This window comes from Podarcis bocagei (assembly GCF_964188305.1).
Source record: "Podarcis bocagei genome assembly, chromosome: 12".
Lineage (NCBI taxonomy): Eukaryota > Metazoa > Chordata > Lepidosauria > Squamata > Lacertidae > Podarcis > Podarcis bocagei.
In genome coordinates, this window is record NC_138137.1 from 5,004,358 (window position 1) to 5,021,850 (window position 17,493).

The 17,493-nt window shown below is 41.8% G+C and overlaps 1 protein-coding gene and 2 long non-coding RNA genes across 5 annotated transcripts in view; 1 reads left to right on the forward strand and 2 right to left on the reverse strand.

Moving 5' to 3' along the window:
• Positions 1-3,716, forward strand: part of LOC308570444 — a 61,686-nt gene extending 57,970 nt beyond the window's left edge. Inside the window, exon 2 of the long non-coding RNA XR_014001190.1 lies at positions 3,554-3,716. This is a non-coding gene — a long non-coding RNA (uncharacterized lncRNA). The remainder of the gene's footprint in view (positions 1-3,553) is intronic.
• SUGCT (succinyl-CoA:glutarate-CoA transferase) overlaps positions 1-17,493 on the reverse strand; it is a 304,201-nt gene that overhangs the window by 51,267 nt on the left and 235,441 nt on the right. The window lies entirely within an intron of this gene.
• On the reverse strand, positions 267-4,647 carry LOC308570443. The gene is made up of 2 exons (XR_014001189.1): positions 4,285-4,647; positions 267-1,288 (listed from the first exon to the last, which is right to left on the reverse strand). It is a non-coding gene; the product is annotated as an uncharacterized lncRNA (long non-coding RNA).

The window sequence follows — 17,493 nt, forward strand, 5'->3', positions numbered from 1 at the left end:
TTCCTTCATAAACTTTAGGGTATTCTGCTATCATTCATCTGGCAGCAGTAGCACAATAGTACCATGCAATTCTAATGGTTTTTAAAAACTTCATTTTGCGACATAAACCTCTAATTCTCTGGACTTTATTACATAGCTGTAAATATTTATTCCAAGTCGCAATCTGCCAAAACAAAAGTGTAAAATAATGAAGAACAGTTGACTATTTAAGGCCTGCAAATAGAAGGTGTGTGCCTTTTTGTGCTCTGAACGTGTCCCCCCCCCCCAATTGCTCTTAAATAATTTACTTTTACAGGCATTTAGAACATTATGAGCTAATTCAGACATTAGGACAAACCTTGGCAAATTATGGCTCATTAAGACCACCATTTGTTAATCTCAGAATATCAACCCAGGATCAGAACCTTATATTCTTGCTATGTCTGAACTTAGCCATTATGTTCTTAAAATAAATTTTTAGAAACAATGAGTTATTGCTATCTTAGAAATAGGTATTCTCTGAATATGTAACTTAACTTCTTTGGAGTATCAGAAAGAATATTAACCTTAACATATCTCCACACTTCTCCAGTATTAAAACTAACAGGGGGAATTAACCTTTCTAAAAGCCAATGTGCTGGGTTACCTATTTCAAAAATAACTGTATAAAATTTAACTCTAGTGGGAGGAGACCTCGAGAACCATGATTTAAAAAAGTATTTTGAAAAGGTTTGTACCTCTTTAGCTACGAGGCAACATGTGTCCTGGGCTATTATGTGCTGGAAATGTCTATGAATTCTATCATGGAACATAAAATCTTATTGACAAGAGTCAGAGTGGATTATATCTGCCAAATTATAGACAAATAAGTCCAGGGACTTTTTGTGGGGAAACTGTAGGAGATTCACTTTCCTAATAATACATGACTTTTATTAAGTCAACTGTTATTGTTGGCATCTGTCTGTCTTGAGTGCACATCCAGGGGTGAAGGCAAATTGCAGGAGAATCACAGCGCCAACTGTGGCTGCAGAGTCCAGTAACTCATAACTGCTGCCTCTGATGTTGTTTTTGCTGCGCTGGCAGCACCAAAGTGGCCTCCCCAGGGCGCATGCCTGGGCAGTGTGTATGGAGGTCCTGGGCTGTCCAGCGTCCTCTTGGCCTCACTGATGTGGTCCAAAGATAAGTAGAGCAATATGTTTGGCACCAGCTTGGCTGCAGGAGCTGCTGGAAGGAAGCGTACAAGGTGCCATCCAACAGTCTTAGGGACTCCACTGCATATTTATGTAGGGTTCACTCCTTGGTCCTTCTCCTGAAGAAAAATGTCAAACACATCAATAAAATGTAGTTGGCTGAGAATATCAGGTTTGAAAGGCCTGCCTGAATAATACAGTTCTTAGAAGAATGTCAGGAAATGAGCAGGAATGACTCCTGCTGAACATCTACTGGCAAGGAGTTCCATAGGACCAATCTGCCACTCTAAAAACTTGGCCCCTGGCATAGGTCAGCCAAACCTCTGGGGCATGTGGAACCATCAAATGTGCCCCCTCAGAACACCTCAGCTATTGAGATAGAGCATAAGTACAACTTGGACAAAGAAGAAATGATGCCTCCCTGACTTGTCTGGGAGTTGATTTTTAGTTGTAGCATGTTTAAATAAGAAATATAACTAGAAATTTAATATTTGTTACTCATGGAAGGTTAGGTACGTTACAACATGCAGATAGGACTGCTCAGTGGATAATATAAAAATGCAGAAGAAAGCAGTTAAGTTTACAAGCTGTTCAGTTCCAACAGTTGGTAAACATGTGATCTTGAACATCCAGCACATAATCCACCTCCATTTCTACCTCTATAATCTATTTTATCACCCTCCATATGGGGACCACAGCATAGGAACATAACTACTGTATCTATATCAGTGTCTCACAGCATGACAAATTTTACATTTGAAAGCCCATATATTTTTATTAAACTGTCTTGAACAATTTTCCTCGCTGGTGTTCCAATCCATTTTTCCTCTGCAGACAATATAAAAAGCTACGTATGCACCAAAGCCTAAATGCCTACATATGACTTGTTCACTCATATCAATTGCCTTCTCTTAGGCACAAAACTGAACTAGAATAAAATATTGCAGGCACTCCCAAAGAAGCCTGGGAATTACAGAGGCTGAGAATTATTATGACTGACAAAGAGCCTAAGCCTCCTTCACAGAACTATAGTTTCGAGCATTGCTGATTAAGTAGACCTTACATTGGTTTAACTCTGTAGCACAGAGGACACACTCTTAAGTCCCATTTAATGGCATACAGAGTTTGGGCGAAGACAGCTGCAAGAAATGGCTACAGGACCATACCCATGTGGAACAAACTGACCTTGCATAAGGCTGCTTCACCTTGTTCACCTCCCCCCCCCCCCCAATGGAAAATCAAATATATTTAAATAATTAAATGGCAAAACATTGGCTTTTGAAATATGGCTTACAAACTTACTAAACAAATAAGAAATGCTCCAATGACAAGACTCCACAAGAGCAAAGAAGAATTTGTACCATCACAGGTGCCAGCCAACTGGTACCTTCCACAAGTGGGAGGTTTGCTGGTTTCACAACTTGTCCCAAAAGGTACAGTTAGGACACTTTGAAACCAGTTCCACTGGTCTAAAATGTCTGTCTTCACCCTGTAGTTTCCGCAGTGTAGAAACCTCTGCGTGTGGTTCCAGGTTTAAGGCTTAAGCAACATCCATAAAGCAGTGTATGGGACAAATCTATGCTGTTTGCTACACCTGTTTACAAAGACTACAATTCTCAAAGGAAAGCATGAAAGCCACCACTTTAGATTATAGGAAGCAGGGCGGGGATTTTAGAGTCATTAGCACATTCAGTTCCTTCAAAACTTTGCAAATGTGAACCTCACAAACCATTACTGAAAAAGCCCATTGTTGCAGAATGTTTCTGTAATCTGTCCAGGGGAAATCACCATAAAAAGTACTTAACATCTTCTAAAAAGAGTATCTTTACTAACATGGAGACAGTTTCACTGATTTCAGTGGGATTTGAACGAGAGCCTCCAGGGGCTCAGTCCTACTTCTGTTGCTATTACTGCACCTCAGTAAAACCCTGGCTGTAGAAGAAGAGACCGTTTAAATATTTCTACACCCAGTTTTTTATTTCTCAAAAGGCAGATGAATTGAGCATATGCTCTTGGCCTATTTATGATATTTACAAAAAATAATGCACCACGAAACAAAGCCAAAAATATGTCGACAAAAACTCACACGCCAAGGAACTCCAGCAAAATTATTCCAGAAGAGAGGAAAACAACATTAAGAACACTCACTGACTACTTGCTGATGGATGGTTGCAGAAAGATCAGTAATGGTATCATGATTTTTCAGATACTTTTCCAAAGATTGTCAAGGTCCTTCATTTTAATTGTTGCACTCTTTTACAATATATAAATCATATCAGACTATATACATTTCTGTCAAGAGTTTGCAGAGGATACCCTACTTGTGAAACACAAAATAAAACTCCTTTTACAACAAAAATTCTCCTCCTTTGTGTTTTCAACAGGAAATGCTGATCTATCCCAGCTCTATCAGATACCATGAATTGAATCTGGAACTGTTTACATGCAAAGGACATGTTCTGCCACTGAGATACAACCCTTCCCCTGGTCAGCTTATTCCACCACCTTTTTAAGAAATAAAACTCTTTAGAGGAATAGAATACAACACTGGAAAATTCTTGTTCTCCAGCTTTTAAAGCTTTCTTTTCTCAAGCCACTGAGACGAAACAAAATGGACTCATTCTGTTTCCAAACCTCTGTATCTGTCGCCCAAAAATGGCAGCACTTAATATTTTATTAAAATGTAGTAGTTAATATTTTCCTTTTCCTAGCTCAAGTGGAATTCCTGTTCACAACCTTGGACGAGAAGGCAAAATCCCATACCATTCATGTAAAATTACAGTGATTGACTTATGAAGAATGAAGAAAACAAGTTTATATACAGATTTCTGGCTAAGTTGCAGGCACAGAGAAATTGCAGTTTAGAAATATTTAATGGCTGTCAGCATCCAGGTAGAGAGGAAATATTTAGTTTGATGCATGAGGGTATAACTAAGAAATAGGATGAACTAGAGTGGGAAAAGATGAAATATCAGTAAATACTTCCTTTTTCCATGATACATTAAGCTTAATAGATTAGTCTCCTGTGAGAAGATTTCTGAAAGCCTTGTTGCATGGAATGCTTAGATTTAGAGGAGACAGAACAGAATTCTATTCAGACTTCTCACACACTTACACAGAGATGGGCTGGACTCACAAGTTGTTTCCATGTCCAAGTTTAGTTGAATCGTTGGCCTCACCATATTTATAAGAAGTAACTGGAGACTTTGCAGGGATTATGACGCTATACAGATGCATTGAGTTCTGGACATGAGTTCCTACAATCAGTCTTTTGAATTCATGCTGATTCTGTAATATATTCTAGTGGCTCTTGGTCATGCCCAAGTGTGATCAAGAGACAGAGAAATGCAAAACAAATGGAAAGGAGGGACCCATTTCTCCCTATCTGCTTTCACCACCCCTTGTTCTCCCCTTTATGTTCTTGCTGCAAAACTTCTCTTCCTTCCATAAGTACAGCCACCCTTTTTGCCTTAGTTGATCTTGTCTTGGACAGCAAGATCATCACAACTTGTAAGGTTGGCGGTTAGGCATTGGTTAAAATTGGTTGGTGGAGGGGTAAGTGCCTACCCCTCCAATGGTGGTGCGGAAAGGGAATTCCGTTAAAGGAATCCAGGGGCTTGCCATTCTTTTCATCCTTGTCCCTGGCATCGGACTTGGGCCGTGCAAGCCCCACAGGAACATGAGGGTGAGAAGTGAGGGACTGAGGCCCAGCTTCATTTCTCCCCAAAATTGTTTCCCGCACTGGCTTTCGCTGGAATCCGGAAGTCAGTCCTGTCCCTGGGCAAGGACAGATAGTCAGAACCAATGCCTAAGCAACCACTCACTTGTGTGTATTTAAATAAAGTTGTGGCCAAAATAGGGCCAAAAACACAAACCAAAATTGATGTGTGATGTGTGAGTTATTGGGGGGTGGCTTGGGGACCTCGACACGCACAACTCTGCTCATCATGCCACAGACACTCTTCTCCCCGACACTTAAGCTACGGAGAAAGCCTGTTCTGTCAACTGAACAGGCCACCGACATGTGTCACAGTGGACACAAGCGCACGGACAACATTTGATGTGCGCTCGCCTTCCATTCTGCTCATTTCACTGCGTTACACTTGCGAAGCCCAGCAGCACCTTCCTGTGTCAGTGCCCAGAGGGGCAGAAATGGCCGCCCTGCCCAAAATCTGCCTCTGTGTGTCATGTAAGGTGAGGGTGAGGGCCTTAAGGAAGCTGATCTACAAGGGAAATTTAGGCCTGTGACTCCCTGTTTACACTGACCAAATTAATAAACATTTTACCACCTAGAAAATTGGTCATGTGTTAATTCTTTACAGTTGAATCCACAATCCTCTAAGAGTGCAACTGTTCCTCAGTGTACTGAGGAAACACCCTCGTCGCCCTCAGCTTCACAAACGGGAGACAGAAAGCCTGATTGTCAGGCAGGATTAATTGTAATTCAACACAACACATTCAAAATGCTCAAATGTCAGCAAATGTCACCTCAGGATGACCTTAAAAGTGAAAACTGGGCCTTAGACCTGTATTTAATGTTAGCTGAGGAATCTGAGTATGCATGGATGGTGGAATATGCACCACGAGTATGCATGGATGGAAATGTATGCATGGATGGAAATATAGCAACACAATGCACTTTCAAGTTTCTTCTATATCTTTCATTGCTGTTACAAAGTTTAAAACCACATGAAGCAAAATTATTAAAGGCTTAAAAATATCAGCAAGGGAACAGGAAACTCTGAGAAAATAAAGTGGTCAGCAATCTCTAATATACCCTTTAGTAATGATGTTTACTATGTATATTATGGTAGGTTAGAGTCAAAACAGAGCTACAGTGTCTGTATTCTGCATTCTGTGGGGGTGGGGTGGGGATTGATATCAGTAAAATGGCATGATGGGAAAGGATTAAAAATCCCACTTTCCCCAACAACACTTCTTTGCTTAAAATTGGAGCTCCTGGTAGCTGCTTTCAAGTTTTCTGTTTTTAAGTCAGGAGATGTGATCAGGGATCTCCCACTTCACATCTGTTTTGGTAATCTGAGTATCCCCTCAGTACTGGGAAATGTGTCATATTCAGGCCTGGTTCACACATGCAAACCAGCTGCTTTGCCCCATCTTTCCATGCAACCCTTTCATGCACAGGCTAATATGAGGAAAGCTCCGTGTGAATTGGCTTGTGCACGTCGGAGCTGACAGTTAAGAATGTGAAGGCTGCAGGAAGTGCTTGGCATGTAGCAAACACATCAATGTGTTCTGCCTGCATGGAGAGCCCAGTTGACACAGAATTCTCTAAATAATTTGTATATGGGAAAGATTGTGTAGGAAGAGGGAGCACCTTGTGTGAACCAGCTGATAGAGACCTCTTCTGCATAGTGACAAGTAACGGGGACCTATGGTAACTTGCACCCAACAGAGCAGAGTTTGCTGCTAAGATACAGAGAAGCACCACGACAAAAGCCCATTTAGTATATAAATAAAGGACATCCAAAAAAGTAACAGCACAGTCCTAACCATGCCTACTCAGAAATAAGTCCTACTGAATTCAGTGGAGCTTACTCCTGGGTAAGCGAGTTTAGAATGGCAGCCTAAGCTGTTATGCAGCTAAATACCTAACAGGGTCAGGTCCTTCAGGCAATTAAGTTTTTCTGGCAACTTTGTAGGCAAGCCAGTGTAAATCATGAGCTCATCAGCTTTAAAACTTGCACAGAACTTAGGAAGGCCTTTTAAAAACAATGCACATATTTCTACAGTATTAATGGCCATTAACATGTTCAGAAGTGGCACGGATCACTACACCACAAGTGGCTAACAGGCAACATGAGAGTCAGAGATGTCATGCCTGGGCAGGAGCAATATGGCCTAATGGAGCAGCTATGGTACAGAGGGAGACCGGCTCTCTTCCTTGTCTTCCAGTGCTCTGGTGCTGACTGCTTCCTTGCCCAGCTCAAGGCACAGGGTTTTGCACCTCTTCTGCAGCTTGCACTAGAGTAGTAGTATTTCAAAAGTCTTAATGTAACCTATGACACGGTTACTTAAAAAATAATAATTCAGAGCTTATGGCTGAGCTGAGTATAAAGGGACGCCTGACCATTAGGTCCAGTCGTGGCTGACTCTGGGGTTGCAGCGCTCGTCTCGCTTTATTGGCTGAGGGAGCCGGCATACAGCTTCCGGGTCATGTGGCCAGCATGACGAAGCCGCTTACCTTCCCACTAGAGTGGTACCTATTTATCTACTTGCACTTTGACGTGCTTTCAGACTGCTAGGTTGGCAGGAGCAGGGACCGAGCAACCGCCGACCTTCTGATTGGCAAGTCCTAGGCTCTGTGGTTTAACCCACAGCACCACCCGCATCCCAGGGAGCTGAGTATAGGGATGAATAGTTCTGCTTCCATTCCACATGCATTTCACAAGTATTCCTAAGTCTGCTCCATCTTGTTTCTGCATTCAACTGTGATTTCTTTCTTTCTTTCTTTCTTTCTTTCTTTCTTTCTTTCTTTTTACAAAAAGGCACTAAAATGTTTTAAAATAGCAATTTAAAATGTTTTTAAATTCATGTTTTATCACAAAATACATTTTATCTGAAGGTGCATATTTCTAAACATATATTATCCTAACATACAGATTTTTAATGCATTTTGATGTGTGTTTTCCAGTGCAAACAGAATCGCAAAATTTTAAGAAGTGTAAAATCCAAAGGATATTTTCCAATCTGCACATTAATCTAGAGGAGCGAACCAGTGCAGTTTTTAATCAGAATTCACACAAACAGTATTCTTCAACATCCCTAGGGAGTGCCCCCGAAGTTGAGTGCAGCCAATACATACTTGCAAGTGTCAAAGCATAGGTCCAAGTCAGGTTAAAATAAACATATACCGCTACACTCTGGCCAGTTAAAGACTTGTGACTTCAAATTAAAATTTGGCACCTGCCAAGCTCTAGTGTAGGCAAAATTGTGATGGCAAGACTGGACCTCTTTAATCGAAAACAGTGTGGCCTCTGGCAGCATTGTTTTGGCTGTGGTGCAACACTGACATTTCACACCATCTAAAATGCAATCCTTAAGACTGACAGCAGGCTGGCGATCATATTGTGCACAAAGGGCCCACAGACAGATTCTAGTGTGACTGCATCTCAAGAGCTCTGCAAGCAACACATCTTTCTACAGACTAAGAGAGAGAGTGAGATCCTGTTGATTCCGGCAAAGTTTCAGTAGGTTTTAGTCCCACTTATATAAGTGAAAACAACTAAACCCTAGTTGGTAAAGCCGAAACAGCAGTCTCTTCCTTCTGCAATCATGGGAAGCAAGCCAGAAATGCTAACAGCTCATTTTTCAGAAGAGGGAAAAAACATATCATTTTTGATGGATTACAATTTGGAGAAATGCTACAACTGTATTTTGAAAATGCATATGTTTACACAGAAACACAACACATACCAATACATCAGTCTCGTGTTACTGCTCTCTGCTTGTGTCGACTTTCGACTGATGTTCTTTTCCTTTATGTTAATTAATGCCAAAACTTTCAGATGAATTGGAGCGAAGGCATAAAACCATATGGTCTTACTGGGAAAATTACCACATATACCTGTTGTTCCTCCCCCCATTTTGGCTGTATTACAATCTATTAAATATGTTCTCCTAAATCATCATAATGATTTAACAAACATTATCTAATGAAGACAGCAGAAGACATGAGCCTAGAAAGCGACCATTAATGGATTTAGCAAGCCATGGAAACAGCAGCCTTTCATAAAATAGAATTTACACACAAGCCATACATTTTAAAAATCAGCAGTGCAGCTCACCCATTAATCCCATCCTTAAAGAATATATAAATGCAAAGTAATAACTTTCTTCTCAGTCCTTACTTAGGCTAAGCATGTAGTTCAACGCTACAGGAGATGTCCTTTTGTTTTAAAACCATCATTCATTTTAGTTTTTATAGGGATGCTTTATTCTTTTTACAAATGAATAAGCATGAAAAATCCACACTGCCTATCCTTGCTTTTGGATAAAGCATGTGAGCAGCAAAGTGCTTGCAAGTATGGTGTTCATAAACTAACGCAAAATGCATTCAAGTATCGTAATTATCTCAGTGGAAATGCCCTCCCATCAGATGTTAAGGAAATAAACAACTACAGTATATGACTTTTAGAAGACATCTGAAGGCAGCCCTGTATAGGGAAGTTTTTTATGTTTGATCTTTTATTGTGTTTGATGTTTTAATTTGTTGGAAGCCCTCCAGGTTGGCTGGGGCAGCCCAGTCAAATGGGCAGCATATAAACAAACAAACAAACAAATAAAATTGCTTCTGAATAGGATTGCAGAGGATTGCACAGTTACATTTCTGAATTGCTATATGCCATGGACAGCCAAAATGGTGGCCTCTGGTTGTTACTATAATGCAATTCCCATCGTCCCTCAACAATCGTCATGCTGGCTTGTGCTGGAGGGCACCATGTTGACTATCTCTGCTGTATACATTTGTGTTGCAAACCCACTGCTAACCACCAGTTAATAATGTGGAGGACTCACCCCCAAGCTGTACACATATTTGCTAGCAAAAAAAGTGATGTATGCAAGATATGAAAATTTGTACTATAATACAGTATAGAATTTTCAGAAGTTACCAAATGTACATCTTGGTTTTTTAAAAACTGTGCATCATAACATTAGATTTCCCAAAGATGGGAAAATGTTTGAATTGAATTTGCTAAATGCCAAGCAAGGAAGTTAAGGTTAATCATGAAGTCTGATGAAGTGACTAAACATACGCCAATGAAACAGAAATAAGAAGAAAAAGGACAGTAAAATTGAAAACTGAACTGTTCATTGCCAACTGTATACACATTATACATTTATTCACAGAACTATTGCAGGGAAAGCCAGGCTTTGCATCAAAGCTCTGCTGAAATTCTTGAAGAAAGAAGGTTCTATGTCTACTCAGTAAGCAAAATCTTACAAGGTAGAAAACCTTTTTGACAGTTAAATACTGCCATCTCCTGAGCATCCAACAACAGTGTGGTTGAGCCAGACTTGACACCCTGGTGACAGGTTCCCATCACACTGTAATCAATTCAGCAAAGACGAGTCTTAAAGCTGTATCATAAAAAGGATCTTCATCAATGTTTCCTGGCACAAACAGTGCTACTCGTCTCAAACCCAACTCCATGTTCTAACATGTTTGTCTGAGCCTGGTGTCAGAGTTCAAGGAAGTACACTTTGTTTCTTTATACTAAAATTAATGTTCCAATTTTCTGACACAAAGGTGCTCAGAGTTGCAAACAACAAAACAAAATGATAAACTCAGATTAAAAATTGCCCAAGCAAAAAAAAGGTGGTTTTTAAATTCATACACTTGCTTAGAACTTGACAGTTCTCACTTGGGAGCGAGTTCTACAATTCAGGTGCCATCACCATAGAAGTTCTGCTCTTAGTACGAAAGTTCATACCAAGAACTTAGTTGGTCTTTAAGGTGCTACTGGAAGGAATTTTCTTATTTTGACTCTTAGCAGAGGACAGTCTTGTAGCCAGCAGCGTGGCAGCAGTGTTCTTCCATGTGATCTTAATTCAATAAAGTGGGGAAAACGAAATATGGAGAGAGTTAGGGGGCTGGGTCCAGAGGCAACTGACACAAGCACTTCCACTTATGCAAGAAAAGACAATTCCTGCTGTGCTACATCCCAGACTATCCCTGAGATCCTCTTACCCTCAGGATCAGCTTTTGGGGGAAGACCGGGAGCTGCATTCAACTCAAGAGCTTTGAAGGTTAAACCCTTTAATTGATTAGAGCTGTACAAATGCTCTAGTTGACTTGTTTAAGTAAAAGCAGGGTTGCCACTGAGTTGAAGATTAATCTGTGAGTTTTAGTTGATTAATTGATATTAACTATTTGATTAAATTTGCATATGGGGAAAACAATAGTTCAGAAGCAAGAAATATTCTTTAATTTTAGCGTCGAAGGTGATATGACAAAGCCATTGTGGCCTATTCAATGCACACTTATCTCATTATGACCTCTGCTCATAGGGTTTGCATAATACAGTTGGCCAGAGAAAACAGAGAATCATAAAATTTTAGAGTTGGAAAGGACGAGTGTCATCTAGTCCAAACCCCTGCAATGCAGGAATCTTTCACCCAACATGGGGCTTGAACCCACAACCCTGATATTAAGAGTCTCACACTCTTCCGACTGAGCTATCTCAGCTCACTAGCAAGGAGAAGATCGCACCCACCCGCTTTTGTGTGACCAAGGGTCTAGTTTGCAGAGGAGGCAACTGCATGGCAGAAAGGAGTTTGTACTGCTGCCCCACCAAACTCATTTCACTGCCACCCTTGGGCTGAATGTAAGGAACAGGGCTCTGCCACTTCATTCCACTGTACCAAAGACTAGGTTACCTAAGGGTGGATAACCTTTGGCCTTCCATATGCTGTTGGACTCCCAACTTTCATCATCTTCAGCCAACCAAGGGAATTGCAGTTCGGCAAAATCTGGAGGGTCACAGTTTAGCCACTGATCTAAGAGATCCTTTTAACAGAACAAAGGTTATCCATACCTATTCACTGCTTCTGCTATACAGTGGTGCCTCGCAAGACGAAAATAATCCGTTCCGCGAGTCTCTTCGTCTTGCGGTTTTTTCGTCTTGCGAAGCAAGCCCATTGACGGATTAGCGGATTAGCGCTATTAGCGGCTTAGCGGGCTTAGCAGATCAGCTGATAAGCGGCTTAGCGGCTTAGCTGATAAGCGGCTTAGCGGATCAGCTGTTAAGCGGCTTAGCGGATCAGCTGATAAGCGGCTTAGCAGATCAGCTGTTAAGCGGCTTAGCGGCTTAGGATCAGCTGATAAGCGGCTTGGGGAAAGGGGGGGAGGAAAAAAACCCCTCAGGAACTCGCAAGACATTTTCGTCTTGCGAAGCAAGCCCATAGGAAATTCGTTTTGTGAAGCACCTCCAAAACGGAAAACCCTTTCATCTAGCGGGTTTTCCGTCTTGCGAGGCATTCGTCTTGCGGGGCACCACTGTAATATCCAAAGTGGGATTTACTCATGGTGAATGCCCATTAGGTCCAGCACTCATTAAGATGTCACAGATCTTATTGCAGGTGAAGTCTGAGAGTCCCACTTTGAACAGGATTCACTCATACTTCACCTTTCTCCACTCGGTTGTCACAGGTAGACAGACTACCACCGATAGGAACTAAGGATATGAAAGATGCCCAAAGGGTATGGATGATTACATTAATATAATGTCAATATAGTTACAGTAACAGTTTAAGAAACAGCCACAGATTCACTATTGGATAGGATTAACATCTCAACAGCTTCCAGGAAAAGGATCTGACAAAGTTTGATCAATATTTTCAGCACCTGTAAAAGTGTACTATATAACAACGTAAGAGTTTATCGGTTCTCTGCAGACCTTAATTTGATAAATTTGAGTAAAGTCCTTCAAATACAGGAGGAGAAATAGAAAAGAAGGTTTAAGAGAGAAAATGGGCACATGGTTTTCATTTTTGTTTTCCCCAAATCCACTATGAAATTTACATTACCGCTGCAGGCAAAACTGATGGATTAAATGAAAACTGTATGAACCTTAGCATATAGTTTATAAAACTCATTCACTCTATAAAATTGTCTCATAACACCTTTTTCCATAATGAGATTTAACTAAATTCTGTCAGCAAGGAAAGCCATTCACATGTTTTAAGACGTGTCTTGCCTTCATAAATCCAGAAGCTTTCCCTCAGATTGTGCCATTCAACTTTCGCTCAGTGTGGCTGAGGAACTGATTAAAAAAAAAAAGGAGTGTGTTCACATTACTGCCTAGAGTGCAGTGAAACCTGGTGGGTTTCACAGAGCTATTCACATCAGCATGGCTTCATTAGTGTCAAATTCATTTCTATTTGTGCTTACACCAGTGGGTGTTGACGGGTGCAGATGCCTTCACCCCATGCAAAGGTGTTCACACCTTGGCTAGAGATGAATTAGGAATGGCTTAAGGACTTCAATTGGTGTGAAGCTGGTTTGAGAAGCAACACATCAAACAGTAGCATTTTATAACAAGGTGCAGGATACGTACGCATTCTGGATAATGTTGTGTGAGCACAGATTAAAAACCCAGCACTAGAAATGCGTAAATGAGCGCAGCCTGATTCTCCTTCCCAATGCCTTGTGGCTCTCAGCAATGCGCTAAAATAAACCTGTAGTAAAATGATTATTTGTATTCACTTATCGTTCCTACCCTAACTCAGTGGGATTTACAGTGGTACCTCTGGTTACGAACTTAATTCATTCCGGAGGTCCATTCTTAACCTGAAACCGTTCTTAACCTGAGGTACCACTTTAGCTAAAGGGGCCTCCTGCTGCCACCGCACTGCTGGCACGCGATTTATGTTCTCATCTTGAGGTAAAGTTCTTAACCCGAGGTACTATTTCTGGGTTAGCGGAGTCTGTAACCTGAAGCGTATGTAACCCGAGGTGTTACCACTGTATATATGTCCACAGATAACATTCTTGACAGCATATAATTCATATCAGGTTTTCACTTGGTGTTCTGTAGAGACATAAATGGCAGCTTTCCCCAAGAAAATATTTTACTAAAAATATTGTGCTATTTTTTGATGTGATCAAAATTAAATAATTTCTGAGGCAGTGGTTCTCCATCTATCCTTTCTTGCCTAGCATCTACAGAGGTCATCTCACACTCTGGTTCTGCAGACCCCTCACTTTCTTCACATTGTAAATGAAGTGAATACTGCTGCAGCTGCATATAGATAGAGGAAGGATTTGCAGCCATGGAAGCCATAGAGCATGAGCTCACACGTACATCCCTGGTGCCTCACACAAGGCTCAAGCAGGCCTCCCATCAATGGTTATCATGTATTTCCTGCTTACATCAGCTGCTGTCCATCACTCATGCTACCTCACCACTTCCAACCTGCTCTTCTCTCACTGTGGCTTGGCATTCACATTAAAATGTTGCCTCCTTAATCGTGCTTCAGAAACCATATTGCAGATTTATCTCTCTAGTATCTGGTTGTGAAAGTTTTCCACCTGCCATGGAAATACACTGCAGGGCCTTTCCGTTATTTTCCATTTTGCAAAATGCTCCATATAAACACCATCCGCAAAGAAGTGACCATAATAGCTCTTGTGCAAATGGAAGTCTTTGCAAGTATCTATAGGTGCATTAAAGAGAGTGGATCCTGTCACTAGTGATGCCATCTGATGGGCAGGAGGACAGGGTCTAATCTTGCCTTGGCTGTGTGATCCTGTTCCCATGCAGCAGGATTTGATCTCTGCTCATCAACCGAGGAGTGAAGGTTAAAGACTGGAGAAAGATGGCCCATGGTTGGAGACTTAATAGGGACAGAGGACTTGCCAAGATTTTGGCAAGCCTCTTCGTGCTTCCCATTTAAGTCTGGAGCACTATGGACTTTGGCAGTGGGAAACCTTGCCCACCTGTTAAATTTGGCCCATGAGGCAGGTGCGGATAAGGTTCTGGAGCCAAAAAAGGTTCCCCACCCCACTGCATAGTCTGAAAAAAACCAAATACAGTAGTACCTCCCGTTACATACCCCTCTGGTTACGCAAACTTTAGGATGCAAAATCAGCAAACCTGGAAGTATTTGACTGGGTTTCGCTGCGCGCGCATGCGCAGAAGCAGTCCTCAGGTTGCGGAAACCTTGGGATCCGACCGGACCTCTGGAACGGATCCCATCCGCAACCAGAGGTACACTGTATATCATTTCTTTTAAAAAATGCAGCCTAAAACTAGTGAAAGAGCAATATTAAAACACATTAAAACATATAAAAGGAAATAAAACAGAACTTCAGGTGTACACTTTGATTTAGACACCTGGAAACGTAAACCAAGTCTTTACAAAGTCTATTAACACATTTATTGATTTGAGTAGTACTTGGATTTGGCTCTAAATTATTGTAAAGAAGCTTAAACGATTGGAAGCAAGGTTTTGGGAGGGTGTTTCAAAAGCTAGTCAAGGCCTATATTTAGAATTTCCAACAATTGGCCTGATTTTCAAGTGTGCTAAGCACTTAGCAACTCTGAATAGCATTGCTGGGAGTCTGTCAGAAGTGCCCACAAAGATTCATCACCACCACCAGCACCCACACTTCTTTATCTTCAATTATAATGTCAGTTGTTCCAAAGTTCTGGCCATCTTTATACTGCTAGTTGGGCATCATTACAAAATCATTAAGGCTAGATTACATTAAGACTAGATAGAAAAACAGATTCATAGCAATAAAAAATAATTCCAGGAGTGATATGTGATCATTAGCTCCCTCCATCATCATAAGTATTATTATTAACTAGTGTTTGGCTGCATTTACTTGGATCTTTCTTCCACTTGCGTTTCAGCCATCTCCCAACTTGTTTCCTTGCCCTAAGCCATGGAGTATACCAGGGGGCAAATGGGCTCCACGAACTGGAAGAGGACACTCAGGGGCGCTCATGTCAGTAGGTGTTCCAGAGGTCAGCCAAGGCTTCAACAGGGGTGCCAGTCACATCAGCCAGAAAACCCCCCAGAGCTATTTTGAATCCCAGTGGATCCATCAGCCTCTGAGGGTGGACCCTCCTAATAGGTTCCCGCCTCTGTGGAGGAGGAAAAGGTGCCAACAGCCGAAATCTCAACAAGAAGTGATCTGACCACGACAAGGGACTGATGTCAATGTTCCCCACCTTCAGATTACCCTCCTCCTGCCCAGTCAAGAAAACAAGGTCCAGAGTGCGGCCTGCCATGTGCGTTGGGCTGGTGACATGTTAAGACAGCCCCACGGTTGTCATGGCGGCCATGAAGTCCTGAGCCGCCCCAGAGCCAGCTGCTTCGGCATGGATGTTGAAGTCTCCCAGAACCAGCAGTCTCAACACCGCCTCCAAGACCAGCTCTGTCAGCTCAGGCAGGGAGACTGTTGGACAGGATCCCTAATCTGTCCCGATTGCCCAATGCCAGGAACACATACTCTAGATTCCCCTTCCCTCCAACTGGACAGAGAGCCTGGAGATAGAGAATGTCTATAGACTACAACAGTCCCTCCCCCACCCTCGAGTCTGGTCTGATGCTGCACTGAGTACCCCGGTGGGCACAGCTGGGTGAGACCAACTCCACCCTGTTCACCCACCCAGGTTTCAGCGATACATGCCAGATCAGCCTCCTCATCCACAATCAGATCATGGATGAGTGGTTGCAGAGCAGATCCAGGCACTTTTGGAAGAAACTGATTTTCTGGATCCATTTCAATCGGGGTTTTATTCTGGGCTGACCTGGTATTCAACAGCAGCAGTCGCAGACCTGAGGGCTGGCTGATATGATGACCACAATTCCCCAGGTTGGAGGAGGGGCTGGCCACATGCACCTCACCTGGCCTGCCCCTCCTTCCACACCACACCTCCCTCTACCCAGAACCACTGTAATTGGGCCTCCCCCTGCTCTTCTCCTCCCAGGCACATCCCAACACGTGCTCTTACAACCCATGGATTGCTGTGAGAATCACAAGCCACTCTGATTTTGTTAGGGCAGGAAACATATAGATAAATGGGGAAGATATTAGACGTGTGTGTGTGTGTGTGTGTGTGTGTGTGTGTGTGTAAAGAAATTTAGCATTCTACATAAGCCAGTGCAAGAACAGCTTTAAATTCAAGTTCACAGATCACAGAAGAAATCAGTGGCAGAAACCAACTCAGACGTTAAACACATGATCATCCTTCCTATCTCTCTCTGATCATTTCTTGTATAATTTTCAGTAACATATTGGATTTTAATCCACCCTCTAACCTCATTAGTGCAGCATGCCAGTCTCCCGCCCATCCGTAATAGACAGCCCTCTAGCCTTAAAACCATTTCAGATGGCACTTTTTCAAGTTACTCTGCTCAGAAAGATCTTTCAATTAATTATCCCCCTTGCATTCCAAGTTCCTTTTCGCTAATTGATAATTACATGCTCATTCTTCTCCACAAAGCTTGGGGCAAATTGGATAATTTTAGAATTTGTTTTATTTTTCTTTGCTCATAAATTAAATGTGGGAAACTTTTTCTACTTCTTTTTCCATTTTGGAAAAGTGGGTTTCTCAGAGTCATCATGGTTTTTCCCAGTATTCTTTTTCTCAACAAATGGAGAAGATCTGTGCTTCCATCTTACCATTACAGTAAGTGAGGAGCAGCTACTGCTGCTGGCCAAGACTACATTTCAGGCAATAATTAAGTATGTACGGAATATAATTGGTTGGATCCAGAAAGTTAGTTGCACTTAAATCCCATTATACATTTCAATGAAAAGTAAGCAATCACTAACTTGTCCCATTAA